The following is a 7,300-nucleotide window of genomic DNA, read 5'->3' as shown; positions in this document are numbered from 1 at the left end:
GGAAAAAAATAAACATGCTCGTGAATTCTGAATTGGGATTAGAATATGTAGAAGCACCAGAAGTGGTACAAAACTACCCAAGGTGGAGGCTTGCTGCCGGTCGAGGAGGCTGCTCGCCTGCTGTACCCTCATTACTTGGCTCCCAGGATGAGCGGTAACTTTTTAATGGCTCTGGTGCGATTACTGAAGTACAAAGGAATAACAACGCCTTCCTAGTGCACAGTGGTGTTTAATAGCTATGGTCAGTGCCTTCTGCTCATGCTGCTCAGGTGCTTTCTTTCGCTGTTACAGCTTGGAAGCATCTAAATGCATGGGATGGTTTCTCCCACTAACAATTTCTCCTTAGGATATTTCCTACTTCTTACATTCTCTGCAATCCTAAACAATTCTGTTGGGGAAAAAAAAAAAAAAAAATCCTGCAGCAACAGATGGATATTTGAAGTGATAGATCTGTCTACTCTGAGAAAAATACCAGAGAGCAGTAAATACTTTGTTACTGTGTGAAGAGCGATATGTCACTGTACCATCTCCTGATTTTGAGAGAGACTGGTGCCAAATCAAATTTAAGACAGTAACTTTGGATTTACCTTCCCCCCTTGCCCCTCAAAGGGACAAGGGCTTGTGGACAACTGTGGTATTTAGCAAACGGACACCTCAAAAGTTACTTGAGGGGTTGAGAGATGCTGGACTTTGTGCAGAGAGCATCTAGCAAAATGTGGAGTTAACTGGGAAGAGGAGCAATGGGTGTTGATCAGCCTACAACAGAGCAGGTTTTTCTTCTGGTTTGGCAACTGCTTCGTGATATAAGGTCGTCTTTAATATGACTCTTGTAACTTGTCTTGCTGCTGCTTATGGGAAATAAGCATTAGGATATAAACCACAGAAGAAAACTAACTTTGAAAGTTAATTTTCTGAAATCAGTCAGACATTGCAGCACTGTAGATAAACTGCTTAAGCTCAGGAAAAGTTGTTCGCATCCAGCACATACTACATTTTGATTGATTGTTACAGATGTATGCACGCTGGCCATTGTAACAGGGTCCGACCTGTGGATCCCGCTGAGAACGCCCAGGCCAAGTGAAGCTCTCCAGTTAGTCTTTTAATAGTTCTTCAGTTACAGCTTGAGCTGGGTGCCTCTGGGGACCCCAGTTTATGCCTCTCAGTTATACCTGTTCCACCCATCACCTGATGCCCAAGTCCAGCCACTTAATTCTGGTCGGTGGTCTCTTGATTTCTTACCCATTTTCACTGTCACTGGGCTGGCCTCCCTCTGAACTTATTTCATTCTCTTGGAATTGTCTCCTTGGTCCTTCTTCATTTCGCTCATATCTGCTGAATTCAGTGGGTTCTGTGTTAGCGGCATTAGTTTTATCAGAAGTTTACAATTAATCAGCTCTTGCAGCCTGAGGCTTCGGCTCCTTCAGCTGCTAATGCTGAGCCACTAAGGCTAAACCAGACTATTCAGAGAGAAGAACGCAGTTAATCATTTTTCTTCTGTGAGACTGATGTTAGTTTTTTAGCTTACTCCTTAAAACAATTAGTCATTTGTCAGCTTGAAACCCCTGTATTTTAGAGCTGGAGGAAAATAGGGGTCACCAGGTACTTCTGTGTTAAAATGCTTAAGTAATCTTAACCTGCTTTTGCTATGAAATTTTGTCTTTTCAAAAAGGTGTTCCGTCTAGAGCTTCTGCTCTATCTAATGATATTTTCAGTAATGAGGAAGTTGCAGTAACTGCTTTTTCAGTAGATCCAGCATCTGAGACGCGTTATGTAACGAGGGCACGCAGAGGGTCGGGCAGCAGACTCTGCTAACGCCCGGGCGCTGCAGGGCCAAGGGTTGCAACGCTGCTTGGCAAAGCTTAGTCGCTATGACTCTGCAAATAGAGAGGGGCTACCGTGCAAGTAAATTGTATCTAAGATTACATGGAACAGATTTCTTTTTACCATTCAGAGCGGCAAGTAGTTCTAATTCAGCATGAAATCTCAGTGCTGGATTATTAGCAAGATGTTCGCTTAACATGTGGCCTTTTTCCCCCTCCCAGACTAAACCTCAAGTGAAATTATCCCAATGCATGTTCTGTTTTACCCTTGTGTAGTCTCTGAACTTGAAGTATATCTGAGAATTTGTTACCACAGTCAGAAACAGATACCTTTTTCAAAAGCGGCCCCTTGACTATATCAAGAAAGTCTTGCAGTTGGTGGTAGTTTGAGGCTCAAAGCAAGGCTGCTCTAATAATTTTCACTACAGGCTGGGCAAGACACATATCATAATTACCTGTATCATAATTACATATATCATCTGCCCTGATGTGCTCTCTGTTAAAGGAATGTCATGTTATTCTAGGTCATAAGGGCTCCTGTAGCACTGAAGTCCTGCAGTTATAATATACAGATATGAAAATTACTGTATAATACATAGTCTCCCATCCAAGCCTGTATTTTAGATATAACTTCCTGCTGAAATTTGAAATCTCCTGCCAAAATTTCGCTGAAAAAGTTAGTCAACACATCTTTCGTAAGAGCTGGAAATGGGAGGTGCCTTGTGTGCAGAGCCAGTCATTTCCACAAAATAATTTCTGTTCTGAAGCTGACAGATGTATCTCCAGCAAGTTAGCAATGCATGCTGATAAAATAGAAAATCGAGAGTATTGACATTTTTCTACCTCGCTGCTACAAGCCCAAAGAATACGTCGTCAGTCGAACGTGGTTTTTTCACATTAAACAGATGCTCATGTAGCGGTAGTTTGGCGTCACCCACAAAACGCATAAATCTCATCGGCTGGCCCGCGTTAACGCGCCTGCCCGGCGCTGCAGCGCACACCGCACCCCGCGGCAGCCGGGAACCCCGACACCAATGCGCCACCTCCCCCTGCATCCCGCAGCATCCAGGATGCTCACGGTGGGACAGCCAAGGCTGAGGGCCACCTGCTGTCCCAGCCCCATGCCAAAGCCCAGCTCCTGCCTCGCCCTCACCTCCCCAGGCAGCCAGCGCGCAGTTACACCAAGTTGCAGGTACGTGGGTTATGTTTGTGTAACAGACTTGTAGGAAACACCCGCCCGTGCCAGGGCTCTTCCTGCTGAACTGGGAACGTGGTTTTCCAGCTGCGGCACAGAGCAGAGCTCGGAGCGCTTCTGCAGGAAGTTTTGCATCCCTTTGCTGCAACCTGCTCCCCGATCCCTTCACCTCCTCACCACGGTTTCTTTTTTCGGCGTTTCACGTGATTGCCCCGGTTTTGACTCAGCAGTTTCGGGCAGCAGCGTTTAATGGTTTGGTTTCCTACCTCCTCCCGAAACCCGGCAGCTCACACACGCTGCCATCGGAGCCCAGCTGAACCACAGCTTTTGCACATTTTGGATAACAAGCTATTTTTCCAGCGCTAGCACAGCAGAGCGGTTGGCACAGGCAGCCGAAGCGTCACAGGCGTCACTCTGTGCTGGACAAAGCGTGGGCTTCATCGTGGGGATCAAATCCTTATTCCCCAGGCTACAACCTGGGGCTGCATGGGAAGGAAAACTTTGGTGACTCGCTGTAACTCACAGTTGTTGGCACAGTCCCAAGAAGGTCCCTGTGGTTCATTCCCCTCTGCCAAGTGAATCTGTGACACCCCCCAGCCAGCATTTATCTCGTCATCTTTCCATCCATCCCGTGTGAAAAACAAATCCTTCCTCTGCCTTCTGGAAAGGAATAATTGGTTCTGCTGTAGTCTTGTCCCTGGGAAAAAATACAGAAAATGCCCTGTTGTTTAAAGAGACATCTAAAATAATGGATAAAAACATATTGGAATAAAGTAGTGATTACTGCATGTCCTAGGTATTATCTCTTGTTTTTATCACAAGCCATACTCTTCTGCACCAGAGGCCAGAAACATTAAGTTATTTGCTGCTTCACTTTGCCTCTGACCACACGCATCCACCATTTTTTGCAAGTCCCAGGGTTAAGAAAAGTTTGATTACAGATAAAATATCTACCCAGCTGAAACTGCTAAAGGATTCGCAAAGGATTAAGCATACACTGGACATCAAGAATACGATGTGAATGAAAGTCACAGAACAGCCTATACATTTGAAATTGGGCATGAAATTTATATTCCTTGTGGAACCAAAGCTTTCAAAAGAAATCATGAGGTTCTGCATATTCATTCTCAGTAAATGTCAATACCTTCTTAAAACTACTGACATCGAACTAAGTATAACATGCAGTAAAAATGTAATGCTGTACAGAAACATTACAGTCCTCATTTCACATCCAGTAATAAATGTAAGGAATGTCTTAGAAAACCAGGATGAGCTTGCCATCCATCAGTGGCTCCCAAAATCACGCCAAATGCAAAATCATTTCTCTCTAGTAACCAAAAGGGCAAAGCATTTTCTCTGCATCATGGTAATAATCATTCATGCTTCTGTCATGAAAGGAAAACAGCTAATCATATGAGTTTGATCTTACGTTACTGAAGTCCAGCTATCACATAAATGTTATCATTCTTTAAGACTGCTGCAATCAACATAGAAATCACTCACAATAAATAAGAAGCAGTGGATCTTTGTTAGAGCTTGATTCCTACAAGTACTGAATGTAATAGCTTTCCATTGAATTTAAGAGGAATCAGATATTGTTCTTAAGAACCTTTGTGGCTGCCTCATTGCTTCCCACGCTGTCACTAGGGTCAGCCCTGACGTACACGCCACAGGCACATCAGGCTCTCCTGTCGTATTCTGTGACAGTGAAAATAAAGCACCAGTCCACAGTCTCCGAATTCATATAACGTCACCTATGAAGCGACTCCCATAGCCAGTTTGGCACTGACTTAACTGAAAGCAGGACTGGCCCATACATTGTTTTCCACGCCTCCGAGGGAGGAACTGTCCCCTCATTTATCTTGACAGATGCAGAAGTAAGCCTCTGAGTAAAAAGTGCATCTTCTACGATCAGAGTAAAATGCTGTAATACCACAAACTGCCCGTGAAGGCAGTTCTATGGCAGGGATGGAGATACAGGGAGGGCGAAGCAACCAGGTGCAAACGAAGAGAATAAACTGTGTTCTGATATTAACGATGGTATGTCTGGTGCAAAAAAAATATTTTTAATTATGCTAAATCATATAAACTATGCTGTTCTTCTAATCCCACACCAGTTGCTACTTCTATTCTGTTATTAAGCAGAAACCAATTTGCTCGTTATGATAGCTATCATTTTATTTCATTTCAAGCTTCACTAAATTGGTGTAAAGGAAACAAGGTAATCAGTCTTCCTTTTATGTCTACATGTCCCCTTATGTATGTCATTTTACAGTCCATTTCCTATGTGCAAGCAAGACATCAAAATATTCAGGATTCTTCACTCAGAACAAGAGGGTGTTTGAACATACCAGTGTTTACCCACGAAGCTACATGTCCCGAAGCAAGTGTTCCAGCTGATACAAAAGGTGACATTCCACCACACAAACTGCCTGGAACATACCAATCATTTTTTCCTCCTCCAATTAATCAAAGCCTAATTCAACGTCTCCCTCCTAATAGTCAAATCCTCTTAATGTAATTGCTTCTAACTCTCTGAGAGATCGCTTTTTAAAAACAGGACTTTGCACTAAAACAGTGAAGCATGAGGAAATGTAGAAGCCCCAGCAGCGGGACTCTCCCCAGCCTCTGAAACGCCCCATTCTTTGTGGTGCAGCTGAGCAAGACAAAAGACTTGCTGCTTTCAGAATTTGTGGTTTTGTCCGTGCTGCTGTTACTGGATTCTTCCCCGCAGCCTGCAACAAGTGCTGGCTCAATTATTCCATATCAAGCTTATTTCCTCAGATAAATTTTTTGTAAATTAACTCCAAAGGCTAAATAAAAAATTACTCTTTCTGAGTATTTTGAAATTACACGCATTTTGATATTCACATGCAATGTTGCTTAGACATGCATGTGCAGGTATGTAATACACATGATAAGTTGGTTCGCAGTGCAGTTATTAAGCACAAAAAGAAACGCAAAGAAGCAGCGAATGCATCTGACCATGCAAGCGTTTGTGCATGGAACCCCCTTTGTACAACGCACGGGTTTCCGTGGTTGTCCCAACTTGCCAGGTTTGGTTTTGTGATACTCTTTGGAAAAGTACGGCATTGTAAGCATGCAGCTCAAAGTATTTAACGCACCCCTAATCACAAACTGCATTATTTCAACTTTGTAACTGCCTTCCTATCAACACCACCTACACTCCCAGCGTCTCCCTATATCAGGTCAGTGTGGTTTATTGTCTTCTTCAAGAGCTTTCATTTTCTTCCCCTATGTCTGGGCATGTCTCTTGGTGCCTGACTATTTGCAATACTATTTGCAGTTCTCTCGCAGCATCAGAAATGGGAATATGCTGCTCCCTGCTGAGCACCCCCCGGCCATTCGCTGCTGCCTCCCAGCCTCAACTTCTTCCTTGTCTCCAGGCTGCAATCCAACATCCACCACATCTTACGCCTCCTTCCAGCCTCAGATCCACCCGGTTCCTTGTCCCTTTCTGTTTTCTCCCTGGCTCCAGCCCAGTGGCTCTTTCCTCTCACATTTGCACCAGGCAGCTGCTTTCTCCCACCTACTTTCTGCCCCAGGTTTTGCGTTTCAGCATCAGCGAAAACGCAGCAAAGCGCCCCAGTTCTCAGTGCTGGTGCCAACCTCCTCCCAGCTTCACAGAGGCCATGGCAAAGGGTTTCTGCCCAGTCCCCTGGAGAGCCCGAGGCCAGCCCTGCTCTGTCCTGGGCGGCGGGGCAGCAGGCACAGCAGTGGCACTGGTGTCACACCCGGGGGACGCGCAGACCACCGACGGCAGAGCCGCGTCCCCGTAGCAGAGCCGTTTTGCCAGGGCAGAGCCACTTCCCCAGGACAGTGCCACGTCCCCCGGGCACAGCCGTGTCCCCAGGGCAGCCCTGCTGAGCCCCCGCGGCCCCACACCACAACCCGCTCCGGCGCCCTGCTGCTCTGCACCACCAACTTCAAATATTTAGGTCAATTTAACCTATTTCTGCCCCTTCTTATTTATTGCAAACATGGAAAATATCTTTATTATTTATTTCTTTGCAGGGAAAACGTCTCTGTTAAACGGCTCTGAATGCGTGTCGCCTCCCAGCTTTGTCTCCTCAGCCCGCAGACACCGCGGGGTGCCGAGGGCCAAAACGGCTCCCACCGGGGCGCCCGGGCCGGCAGCGGCGGCTCCGCCCCGCCCCGCCGCCCGCCCGAGCCAGCGCGCAGCGCGCCTCCTGTCCGCGACCCATGGAATCGAGGTCCGGGCGCGGCGATTGGCTGCGCGCGGGAGGCCCCGCCCCCCCGTCAC

Source organism: Caloenas nicobarica, chromosome 12, assembly GCF_036013445.1.
Source record: "Caloenas nicobarica isolate bCalNic1 chromosome 12, bCalNic1.hap1, whole genome shotgun sequence".
Lineage (NCBI taxonomy): Eukaryota > Metazoa > Chordata > Aves > Columbiformes > Columbidae > Caloenas > Caloenas nicobarica.
Note: the sequence above shows the minus strand (reverse complement) of the source record.